Here is an 11,841-nt window from a genome sequence, read left to right as displayed (position 1 = left end):
CACAGAGTGTGACCATGACCATCCCACACATTGCAGGTTGTCTACCATCTCTAGCCTCTGCCCACTGCATGGTCATAGCCCTCCTTGAATTATTGTGCCAGCCAAAAATGACCCCCTTCACATTTTCACAATGCCCCATGGACCCAAGTGAATCCTGGTGCTCCCATTCCCCCTTTCCTATAATGAAACACAAGGGGAATTCCACTGGAGGCCTTTTGCACAAGATGTTTCTTTAATACCTGGTAAGAAGAGACACAGGTGAATAAACAGCACCTTTCTCTGCCTGTGGTTGTTGCATGAGAATGCGATGTTTGGGGTCTGCAGCCCCCTTGCTAGCTGGGGGCAACCAGCCTGAGAAAGAGGCCAGCACACTGGACAGGGCAGAGCAGAAAGGGGGAAGGAAGCTGGAGACCAGATGGCTTCAAATGAGCCACTGCAACAGCCAGTCCCGGAACTGCCCCACCTCCAGATATTAAATAAGTGTGCAAGTTGGTAGAGTTGGAACTTTCTGTTCTTACAGCCAAAAGCTTCTTCCTGATAAAAAATATTCATAGCTGGGTGTGTTGGCTCATGCCTGTAATCCCAGCATATTGGGAGGCCAAGGCAAGAGGATCGTCTGAGGCCAGGAATTTGAGAGCCAGCCTGGGCAATGTAGTGAGACCCCATCTCTATAAAAGAGAAAAAAATTTAAATTATTTTTATACAGCAATTATATTATGGCTATTTGAAGACTCCATTTTGGAGTTTAATGCAGAGAATCTGCCTCCTTACTTGGTTTTACCTTGAGAGACAGTGAGGTGATTTGGTTAAGGACAATTTCTGGTTCACATTCCAGGTCAGCTTTCGTAGGCAGTGTAAATTTTAGCAAGTCACTTAATCTTTTGATGTCTCATTTCCTCACCTGTAAAATAGGGACAATAATGGCTTTCAAATTATAGGGATGCTGTAAGAATTAAATTAAACAAGTTACTGCAAGTAAGCACTTCAAACAGTGCCTTGCACATCACTGAGGCTGAATCAATGTTAGCTATGATTACAGAGTATTTTTAGTTTCTTAGTTAGACTTCTTTTGGCCGCAAATAACAGAAATTCAACTCAAACTAAATTAAGCAAAAAAAAAAAAAAAGAGAGAGAGAGAGAGAGAAGTTATTGACAACTGAGGATACCAAGATGGGTTACAGAACAAGAAAGAACAGCTGGAATTTGTGCCCCGGGCTCAAATGTGACCTGGTGCTTCAAGACAAGTGGTTTCTATCCTCAGCTGCTTGTAAGAATCACCAAGAAAGCTTTTAAAAGTCCCAAGGCCTAGGCAGCACCAAAAACCAACCAAATGAAAATTTCTGGGGCTGGGATCCAGGCACCAGTATTTTTTCAAGCTCCGCAGTTGATTCCAATGTTTAGCCAAGGTTGGAAACCACTACTGTTGAATCTCTGTCTGCCTCTCCTCTCTGCTTCTCTTTTCTTCCTTTCATGCTACAGAAAGCTCTTCCCACCACAGCCTCAGATGTATATACTTCCATTATAAAAATCTCGATAGAAAAAACAAACAACAAAAAAAAAGTGTTTTCATCCCACCATCCGTATATAAATGGATTTGGCCTATTAGATCTTGCATTCACCCTTTTTATTCTGATCACTGTTGCTGGGGCATGGGGGAATGAACCCACTCCTGCAGCCAGGAAACTTGATGACTCACCAGAAATACTTGGAATGGACACAGAGCAATTCCTTCAAAGATCTAAGAAAACTGAACAGGAAAAATCCAGATACATCATCTAAATAAAGTAAAACTACTTAGACTTCACCTTGGTTGATATAATGTATTGTCAGCATTATTAGATTCAGCTATTTTTGTAACCAATAAGATTTGGGCTTGATGGTGTCTTGTCTTCGCATCTTTTAGCCACTGCAAGTGACGGAGGCTGTCGCTTTGCTAGGATGATTCCTGGGTCTGTCTCTCAACTATCTTGACGGAATTGCAGGCTGTTGATTCTCTAAAACTGCTTATTCACTGACTCCTTGTCATGCCTACGGTTGACTGATCTCATATGTTACCCTCTTGATTTCTCTCCATTTCACTTGGGGATAAAGTCAACTTTAGGTAGGACTCTACTTAGTATTTCAGCTCAAACTGAAATCCATTTTCTCAAACTTTTGGCCCTTCTCCTCCATTTTACTTGGTGATCTCCAGGTTGGAGTAGCTCTTATGGAAATGCTTTCAGTTAATTTTTTTTTAACTAAAAGATGATTGAAATTATACATGGAATCTTCAATTGTACTTATCCACTTGTTCTGAAGCACATGTAACAGATCCTTCTTTAAGACTGGATATTATCAAGAGCTTGTTTGGAGGTTCTAGCAGGGGAGCGCAGCTACTCTATACCCTTAACTGAAGACCAGTCGTCCTCTATCGGAGATGGTCGTCCTCTTCCGCTGAGCATGCGGCTTCGGGAGGGTGCACATGGAGCAGCAAGGGAGGAAGGAGACACCCGCCTAGCCAGCCAGAGCAGCTGAATCAACCCTGGCAATCAATGGGATGACAGATGTCTCAGCCAGATCGCCCTCACACCCAAAACTGGATATTATTGAAAACGATAAAACACATTCCCAACCCTCCAGAAAGTGGGGACTTTTTGATCACTTGGAGGGAAGTGCATTTGAGGAGAGAAGCCACAGTAAATACCCGCACAGGATTAACATAATTCCCAGTGGAAGCAAATGGCCCCTGTGGAGCATATCCGTGTCCCCAAGGAGCCTGTTCCCTTCGCTCTGTCTCTGTGGCCTTGTCATCGCACATTTTCTGAATTCAGCTTACTGTGGGTTTCACAAGACTCTGGTTGCACACTGAGCAGTTAATTTGGATCTCTGGGTTTCCCAACTGGCTAAAGCCACTGCTGCAGCACCATGGAGGGCCGACGGGCAAGCTGGGGAGACACTGCCGCTAGAGGATCACAGAGGGCCTTTGCCATTCTGTGCACTACCGCCAGCAGCTTGGAGTGGGAAGGAGTCTTGATCTTTTGGTTGGTTCTTACGTAGACACCTGATAGGCCTCTTCCTGTTTTGTTCACTCTTTGCATAGTTTCAGACGAAGCGAAAAAGGGCCCCCGAAGGAGCTTTGCTTACCACTAGAGGGAGGAACACCCCAGGCCCGTGACGCCTGGAGGACAAGGGCCCGCAGCACAGGAAAAGATTTACCACACTTCCCCCCAGCAACCCTCCTCCCTCCAGCTGGGCAGGAAGCCACCTGCCACAGCAACGGTCACTGCTGGGGTCATACTCTTCGTGTGCATTACATTTCCAGATCTGATTTCTGCGTGAAGCCGCAGCATCCTCCTTGGTGTTCTTTGAAAGCTCTGTGTTTTTCCAGCTGTTCCACAAACCTTTGTTGGCCCAGGCTGCTTTGCACATAGCTTCCCAAAATTACTGAGGCTATAGACATTCTTTCCACCAGCAGTATCCGCACTGACCCCTCCACCATTTGTGAATGCAAATCCTTACCCCATCTTATGAGTTTGTCTCACTTCCGGGTATCAAAAAAGCTGTGTGCGTCATTCTCAGCCCGCAGGTAGCACTAGAAAGGGGTCACTAGGCACAGCCGGGTTAACTTCCTCTATTCTGGAATTTCATAGAAATAGAATCACACAAGATGTCCTTCTTTTTCTGCGCGGCTGTGTTTGGCCAACATATTGTCTGTGAAATTCGCCCATGTGATTGTGTGTATCACTTAAGTCATTCTTAAATGTGGTCATTCTTAAATATGGTCAGCAATATTTCACTTATAAACAGACCACAGCTCGTTTATTTCCTTATTGATGAATGCTTGGGTTATTTCCAGTTTTTTGTTTGTTTGTTTGTTTGTTTGTTTTTGAGACAGAGTCTGTCGCCCAGGCTGGAGTGCAGTGGCGCGATCTTGGCTCACTGCAAGCTCCGCCTCCCGGGTTCACGCCATTCTCCTGCCTCACTCTCCCAAGTAGCTGGGACTACAGGCGCCCGCCACCATGCCCGGCTAATTTTTTGTATTTTTAGTAGAGACGAGGTTTCACCATGTTAGCCAGGATGGTCTCGATCTCCTGACCTTATGATCCGCCCGCCTCGGCCTCTCAAAGTGCTGGGATTACAGGCATGAGCCACCGTGCCTGGCCTCCAGTTTTTCACTATTTTGAATCAGGCTGCTATGGCCATTCTTGTGCAAAGCCTCCTCTGGATGTGTGTGTTCATTTATCTTGTGTATATTCCTAGGAGTAGAATGCTTTTCCTGTAAGTGTATGCTTCACTTTATTAGAAACAGCCAGTTTTGACTGGGCATGGTGGTTCACTTCTGTAATCCCAGTACTCTGTGAGACCGAGGTGGGCAGGTCACTTGAGGTCAGGAGTTTGAGACCAGCCTGGCCGGCATGGTGAAACCCCGTCTCAACTAAAAATACAAAAATTAGCCAGGCGTGGTGCTACACGCCTGCAGTCCCAGCTCCTTGGAGGCTGAGGCAGGAGAATCGCTTGAACTCAGAGGTGGAGGTTGCAGTGAGCTGAGATTATGCCACTGCACTCCAGCCTGGGCAATGCAGCAAGACTTCATCTCAAAAAAAAAAAAAAAAAAGGAAACAGCTAGTTTTCTAAAGCAGTGTTTTAATATATATTTAATCTTAACAACAACCTTAAGTGCACATCAGTCAGCTCACAATTGCTTATTGAGCACCTATTAAGTGCCATGCACTATTCTGGGTGCTAGGATAGAGCAACGAATAAGACAGGCAAGGTCCCTGTCAGTAAGACACATTCTCATGGGGCAAGATGGGCAATTCAACCTAAATAAACACTGACAATTAGGCCAGGCGCATTTGTTCACACCTGTAATCCCAGCACTTTGGGAGGCCGAGGCAGGTGGATCACTAGAGCTCAGGAGTTCGAGACCAGCCTGGACAACATCGCACCCCGTCTCAACCAAAAATATGAAGAGTTAGGTGCGGTGGCACCCCCCTGTAGTCCCAGCTACTCAGGAAGCTGAGGTGGGAGCCTGAGGGGCGGAGGTTGCAGTAAGCCGAGATTGCACCACTGCACTCCAGCCTGGGTGACAGAATGAGACCCTTGTCTCAAAAAAAAAAAAAAAAAAAAAAAAAAACCTGAAAACCTGAAGATTATTTCAGGTGCTCATACGTCGTGCTATGGGAAATGGAGTGATATGCTGGAGCACTGTGGAAGGGTGCTATTCTGCTTCGATGTTCAGGGATGGTCTCTTTGAGGAGCTCACAACTGAGTTAAGACCTGAGAGACAGGGAAGATGTGGCCCTGCAGAGCTTCGGGAAGAGACTAGAGGCAGAAGGAACAGTAGGTGCAACTGCCCTGGGACAGGAAAAAAGTGTGGTGGTGGCCAGGCGCAGTGGCTCACACCTGTAATCCCAGTACTTTGGGAAGCCGAGGCAGGTAGATCACCTGAGGTCAGGAGTTTGAGACCAGCCTGGCCAACATGGTGAAACCCCATTTCTACTAAAAATACAAAAGATTAGCCAGGTGTGGTGGCACGTGCCTGTAATCCCAGCTACTTGGGAGATTGAGGTGTGAGAATCACTTGAACCCAGGAGGTGGAGGTTGCAGTGAGCTGAGATCGCGCCACTGCACTCCAGCCTGGGCAACAAGAGGAGCAAAACACTGTCTAAAATGGTGTCAGGCACCATTCTAGGCTCTGAGGATCCAGCAGTGAACAAAATAGACAAACATCCTGCCGTCAGGGAACAAGGAGAGAGCAGGTAGGAGGGCATGGAGGAGGAAGAAGAGACCAGGTGAAGTAGGACCATGTAGACCATGGAAAGGAGTTTGGATTTTTGCCTGGAGCAGCAGGAAGCCATGGAGGGGTTTTAAGCAGAGATGTGAAGATGATGTAATTGACAGCAAGGATGGAGGCAGGGAAACCCATTAGAAGGTCATGTAGTGATTAAGGCTGGAGATCGTAGGCTGGGATGACAGCTATGACTGGAAACAGTGAAGGTGATCTGCATTCAGGAATATTTTAGGGGTTAGCCAAGAGGATTTAACAAAAGATTGATTATGGGGTGAGCAAAAAGAGAAATTCAATTATAATTCTAGGCTCTTCACCTGAGCAACTGGGTAGATGCTGGTACCACGCACTGAGATTGGGATGATGGGGAGGAAAGACTTAGGTAAGGAAAAGCAGTAGCTCCCTTTTGCCAGCTGTACAATGCAAATGGATGTTCCAGCAGAAATGATCAAGTGGCTAAAAGAATTAGGGGTTCATGGGGGAGAGTGAGCCTGAAGATCCAACATTGCAAATCATTAGTATATAGGCAGCTTTTAAAGCTACAAGATGGAAGGAGATGACCTAGGAGGAGAAAGTAGGCCAAGAAGAGGACAGAGAATGCCTGGAATACACTAAGAATGTGAAGTTCCATTTTGCAGATGAGGAGACAAGGCTCAGAGAAATTACACCATCGCCCAAGGTCAAACAGTATGATGAAGCTGGTCTGACTCCAGGGTCTGTATACTTACCTACTTCACTCTAATCCCTGAGGTTTCTGAGCTCTGCCATTTAGATGTCATATGACCTCAGCAAATGACTTAGCCTCTCACAGTTTTCTTGTCTGTAAAGTGGGGATAACAATAATTATACATTCCACATAAGGCAATGTGAGTAAAATACATTAATACAATTTAAGTGCTTAGAACAATGCATGGCTCACGGTGATATCAGCTAGTATTGTTACGTAAGCCACAGGGTCAGAACATGCAGGCCTCAGAGGGAAGAGGAATAAACATTTCTGAATCTACACAACCAGGTGAGCTGGCTCCAGATGTCACAGTCAGGGATCTGTGGCATCAACCGGTGGCTGAAGAGAGTAGGTCTGTCTCAGACAGGAACTCTTACACCTGCGGCCACGGCAACAATTGGTCGCAGGGTGTGGACATACCTTCGACTCCCTCCTTATGCAGGTGAACTGTGGCACATTGGGATCCAGTCAGTAACGGAGAGGTCAGGGCTTCAGGTGGAGGACACAGTGGCTCAGGCCAGAAATGAAACCAAGTGAGGAATGGACTTTTTCCCAAAGTGTACACAGAAATGCCTCCTACTCTACTCTTGCTGGCATTTGCTGTTTGGCCGTGACTCAGGATTCCACCACATAGCATCTATTCCATAAAATCCACATCTGAAAGAAGAGAAGAGAAAGATCTAGTCAATATTGAATGTAGTTTATGCACATGAGGCAAACACTTGCTTTTTTGTGAGCACAGTTTCTTTTGCCTCCACTTCCTTAAAGTTACTGCCCGACCCACTCCCTATGTGGCTCACAGACTGCAACTCCCTGTCCTCAGAGGTGGTCCAAATGATAAATGCATGATCCAAGCTGCAGCAACGCGAAATTTTCCTCTTAGGTTTTACAGTAGATATTGGGAAAACAACCTCTTTTTCCTTGGGGGTTGCAAAGTTGTAAGGACATCCTCGCGGAGCTGTGCCTCCTTAGTCGCCTTTGCCCATCAGCCATGAGTGAGAACAGAGCCTGCAGAGAGAGGTAAAAACCAAGAGATGGAAAGCTCTGATGGCTTCATTTGAGCCCCTCGCTCACTGTTCACTGTTGTCTGGGCCCACCCATTATGAAACTTTTAAAGATTCGTATTAGTTTCCACTACTGGCAATTGTCACAGCCTTAGCTAAGACTCTCCTGAAAGTAATTCAGTATTGTCAGTTAGCTTTACGAATAATGAACCTAGCAGGTTAAAAGTTCCAATGCGGCTGGGGGCAGTGGCTCACACCTGTAATCCCAGCACTTTGGGAGGCCAAGGCGGGCAGTTCATGAGGTCAGGAGATCAAGACCATCCTGGCTAACATGGTGAAACCCCGTCTCTACTAAAAATACAAAAAATTAGCTGGGCGTGGTGGCAGGCACCTCCAGTCCCAGCTACTCGGGAGGCTGAGGCAGGAGAATTGCTTGAACCCAGGAGGCGCAGCTTGCAGTGAGCCGAGACTGTGCCACTGCTCTCCAGCCTGGGCAACAGAGCGAGACTCAGTCTCAAAAAACAAAACAACAAAAAAAGTTCCAATGCAAGGTCTCGTGGCATTTAAATGAACTGACCACCCGAGCTTATGTGGTCTATTTTTACTTGATCATCCTCCCTGTAGGGTACCTATCGGCTCATGTGTCTTTTAAAGCCTCCTTCAAAGAAAAACCGCCAGCTCATGTGGCCAGAGTGTTTAGAGTCAAGGAGACACCAGATGGGTAGCATTTTGCTTGGGGAGCTAGAACATCTCTAGACAAGGAGACCAAAGACGCCGAATTAAAATCACGCTGGACCAGATCAAGCTACCCTTTGGGCTTGAGTCTTTACAATTCTAGACCCAGTGAAAAGGTCTGCTTGAATCACGAGTGCCTGAAGGGTTTAGTGCATTTCTAGACTCTCATGGATTCAAGCCTTCCTGGACAGAGTAAATCACTGGGTGGCATTCGTTTCATTCACATGTATGTGCATATGTATATATATATGTGTGTGTGCATACATATGGTGTATATATGCATGTGTGTATATATGTATGCAGCATATGTCTATGCACACACACACATACACACACACACACGCACATGTTCCAGCCTCACACACTTATTCAGGAAAACTGAATCAAAGAGGTGGTAAAAAAAAAAAAAATCAGCATTTCTTAAAACTTCTTCGAAAATCATCTCCTGGCCTTCATCTCATTTTCTCCTGTGACATTTTCATCTCAAAGCTCTGAATTCTTTTCATAGCCCCTGAGTAGGTGACAGCCACTTGAGAACAGTCTTGTATTGTCTTGCTTTCCTTTGGAAAACAAGGTGGGCAGGTGATTTGAGGAGTTGGAAGAGGGGAGGGTACATTTTTCCTGCACCTCAAATCTGACAGTCCCAGGTCTTAGAAGCTCTAGAAAATGTAGCACTTGATTAGGCTGGGAGAGAGGAGACCCAGGAGGCCCAGAACTAGAAGCAAATGTGGGTTTGAAGTGTTATTCTCGTCTCCTCTAGGCCAGTCTCTTCTCATTGTTCTCACTGCCTGAAACAGCTATTTTCTAAAGAGTAACTCTCTCCTTGCTGAAGCAGAGCTTTCGTCTGACTATTACATTCCTGTATAGGAGTGAGGAAATTGGGAGAGAGGACCAAGTTCCCATGCAGCCGCCTCGCTGCCAGAGCAGGCGGACGCTGTGGGCATGTGTGGGTGGTGGTGCCCCTGTCTTCATCGTTGTGCTGGTGACTACAATCAGCCTCTTAGAAGATGGTAATAAGATTCTTGTAGAAAGCTACAAAATCATCTGTGGCAGATGGTAGAAGGATAGGTTCTGATTTTTCTTATTCCACTATTATTTTTCTTGAGAAATGTGCTCATCAACATCCCGCTTTCTTGTGCTTTATTTTGACAAAGCCAGAAATTAATTTTTAATCCTTTTTATCTGACCTTCTTTTAATCATAAATTCAAGGAGGATTATTACCTTTTAGAAACAAAAGTAAGTCATTATCCAGCCTCTTCCCTCTGCCCCTCCCACGCAATTTTTTTTAACACTGAAAAAAATCCTTTAAATTTCTCTGAACCTACAGAGATGATATTTACCATTGCTATGAGTGCCCTGGTGATGTGCGATTTCATTTTCTTATTGGCTGGGGGGCAGGGTTGGGCTATTGTGTTTTGGTTATTTTTTACTCCCTCTCTAGACAGACATAAAAGCAAAAAATATTATAGGCTCCAACAAAAAGAGGGGCTAACATTCATTAAATGCCCTCAACATGCAAGCACCATGCTAAACAATGTACTGACATTATCTTACTAAATCCTCACATTAATGCTGTAAGTAGGTACTATTATTACCCTATTTTACAGATAAGCAGACTGAGACTTGTAGAAAGAAACTTGTCGTCCAAGATCAGATGGCCAGGGTGAGGCAGAACTGGAACTCAAAGCCAGGGAGCTCCACTCCAAAGCCAGTGCTTTGAAATGGCACATTCTTCTATTTTCCCTGATGAATTCTAGTTCTATTAGTGGTAGTTTCTGGGCTTTAGGGGAGTTTTTTCCTAATTTCAAACTCTTGTTTGGGGCCAGATGTTAAAACGCTCATTTATGGAAAGAGAGCTGGACATGAGTTACGGAGGCACTGGCCTGACCTTAAAGATGCAAGGTAGACCCACCATTTTGCAAATGAAGAAATTAGAGTATGGTGTTTCTGTTAACGATTGCTATCTAGCAAACCACCCTAAAATTTGGTGGCTTAAACCACAAAACCATCTGTATTGCTCCCAATACTGTGGGGCAGGACTTTGGGCAGAGCCCAGAAGTACCATTTGGGAATGATTCCATGTGGCATGGGCCAGGCTGGCCTGACTATGACTAGGGCATCTCTCTATGACTAGGGCCTCTCTCATACTTGGGGCCCTGGGGTTGGCTGCAGGTCCTCTGCCCAGCAGGACAACCTGGACTTTATATGGTGGCACAGGGTGGCAAGAGAGGGAAAATAGAAGCTGCCAAGCCAGTAAGTCTAGGCCTAGAACTGGAACAGCGCCCCTCTGTGTCATTCTTTGGGCCAAAGCCAGTCACAAGCAGGAGCAGCGTAGTTTCAAGGGGAGGGGCACTGACTCCACCCTGTGATGAGAGGAATAGCATGTGAATACAGGGATGGCCTGTTCATGGCCATCTCTGCAGACTATCACATAGTGACTTGTAGTGGCAGATAGCCAAGTGTTAAGCTAATATTACAGAAAATCCCACTATGGCTGCTTTCCTGGAAGGGAAAAGATTCCCTTTAGACAGTATGTTGTGTTTTGACTCTCTTAGCCTAACAATTAGGGAGGTATTTTAGCAGGGACAGGGGCTGGCATCACTCATCTTTTCCTGTGGGAGATGACAGTCTCGTGGGCCTATGTGACCTGTCGAGTCCAGTTGGGGGCGGGGAGCACCTTCCCTTAATCTAAACAGCCTGCACATTCTCTTTGCCAAGAGAGAAGCCCAGGCAAAGAAAACGGGGCAGAGGGTGGTCACTCCACTGAGGACACAGAGGCAATGAACCCAAGGATGTTATAGAGGCTGCCAAGGTGAGTGGGGAAGAGAAAACTGGTTCCACCCACCTAAAATGATCAGCCCAATCTACCTCTAGTGAAAAACAGACCAATGGCCTCTTCAAGAAGAATTTAATGATAAAGGAATTTCCGGCCTCAACTAGCAGAGCATTTATAATCATTTTATCAAGCTTGTCCACCCACCTGAGCAAGGAGCAAACCACAAATTCAAGGTCAAATGTAAAAATGTGTACCTGGGATGGAAAAGCAAGGTGGATTACATCCAGATGAAGAATAATTTAAATCAGAGAATCGTTAGAGTCAGAGGAAGCCTAGGAGATCCAATTTAGTCCAATCCCAAGTTCTGCATGAGAAGACTGAGGCCCAGAGAAATGAGGTGTCTGCCAGGTTCCATAGCTCTGTTATTCTTGCATTGATAATGAGCACTTAGTAAGCACTGACTAGATTAGGTGTCAGGCGTTCCGCTTGGTGATGAGAATTCAAGGTGGAATAGGACATAGTCCTTGCCTTCAAAGGGCTGACTGTCTAGGGGTGGGGAGAAGGACATGAAAAGCAATGATTCTAGAACAATGCGGGGTTACAGCATTCCAAGGGGACTTTGGGAACCCAAAGAGGTGGCCCTAGGACCAGAGCTCCACTTCTCAGCTCCAGGTCCCTTGCTCCATGTCCATGAGCTCCGAGTGGAAGAAAGTTTGTTTTTAAAAAAACCCTGCCTACTGAGCTGTTCATCAGAGCTACATTGTCATTTAAAAGAAAGTGTGGTCTTACAATCTCATGTGCATTAATAAGAAAAAATCCTAACTGTGC

The 11,841-nt window shown here is 45.7% G+C and overlaps 1 long non-coding RNA gene across 2 annotated transcripts; it reads right to left on the bottom strand.

The window, feature by feature from the left end:
• Positions 1-218: 218 nt before the first annotated feature.
• On the bottom strand, positions 219-11,550 carry LOC129523991 (uncharacterized). Of its 2 annotated transcripts, none has more exons than XR_008667643.2 (6): positions 11,268-11,550; positions 7,298-7,505; positions 6,918-7,154; positions 6,499-6,590; positions 782-901; positions 219-668 (listed from the first exon to the last, which is right to left on the bottom strand). It is a non-coding gene; the product is annotated as an uncharacterized lncRNA (long non-coding RNA). The 2 variants fall into 2 exon arrangements; XR_008667642.2 differs by having other exon boundaries at positions 7,409-7,505.
• Positions 11,551-11,841: the final 291 nt, after the last annotated feature.

The sequence above is a fragment of the Gorilla gorilla genome, chromosome 7 (assembly GCF_029281585.2).
Source record: "Gorilla gorilla gorilla isolate KB3781 chromosome 7, NHGRI_mGorGor1-v2.1_pri, whole genome shotgun sequence".
Lineage (NCBI taxonomy): Eukaryota > Metazoa > Chordata > Mammalia > Primates > Hominidae > Gorilla > Gorilla gorilla.
Note: the sequence above shows the minus strand (reverse complement) of the source record. Positions and strands in the feature narration are given on the sequence as shown.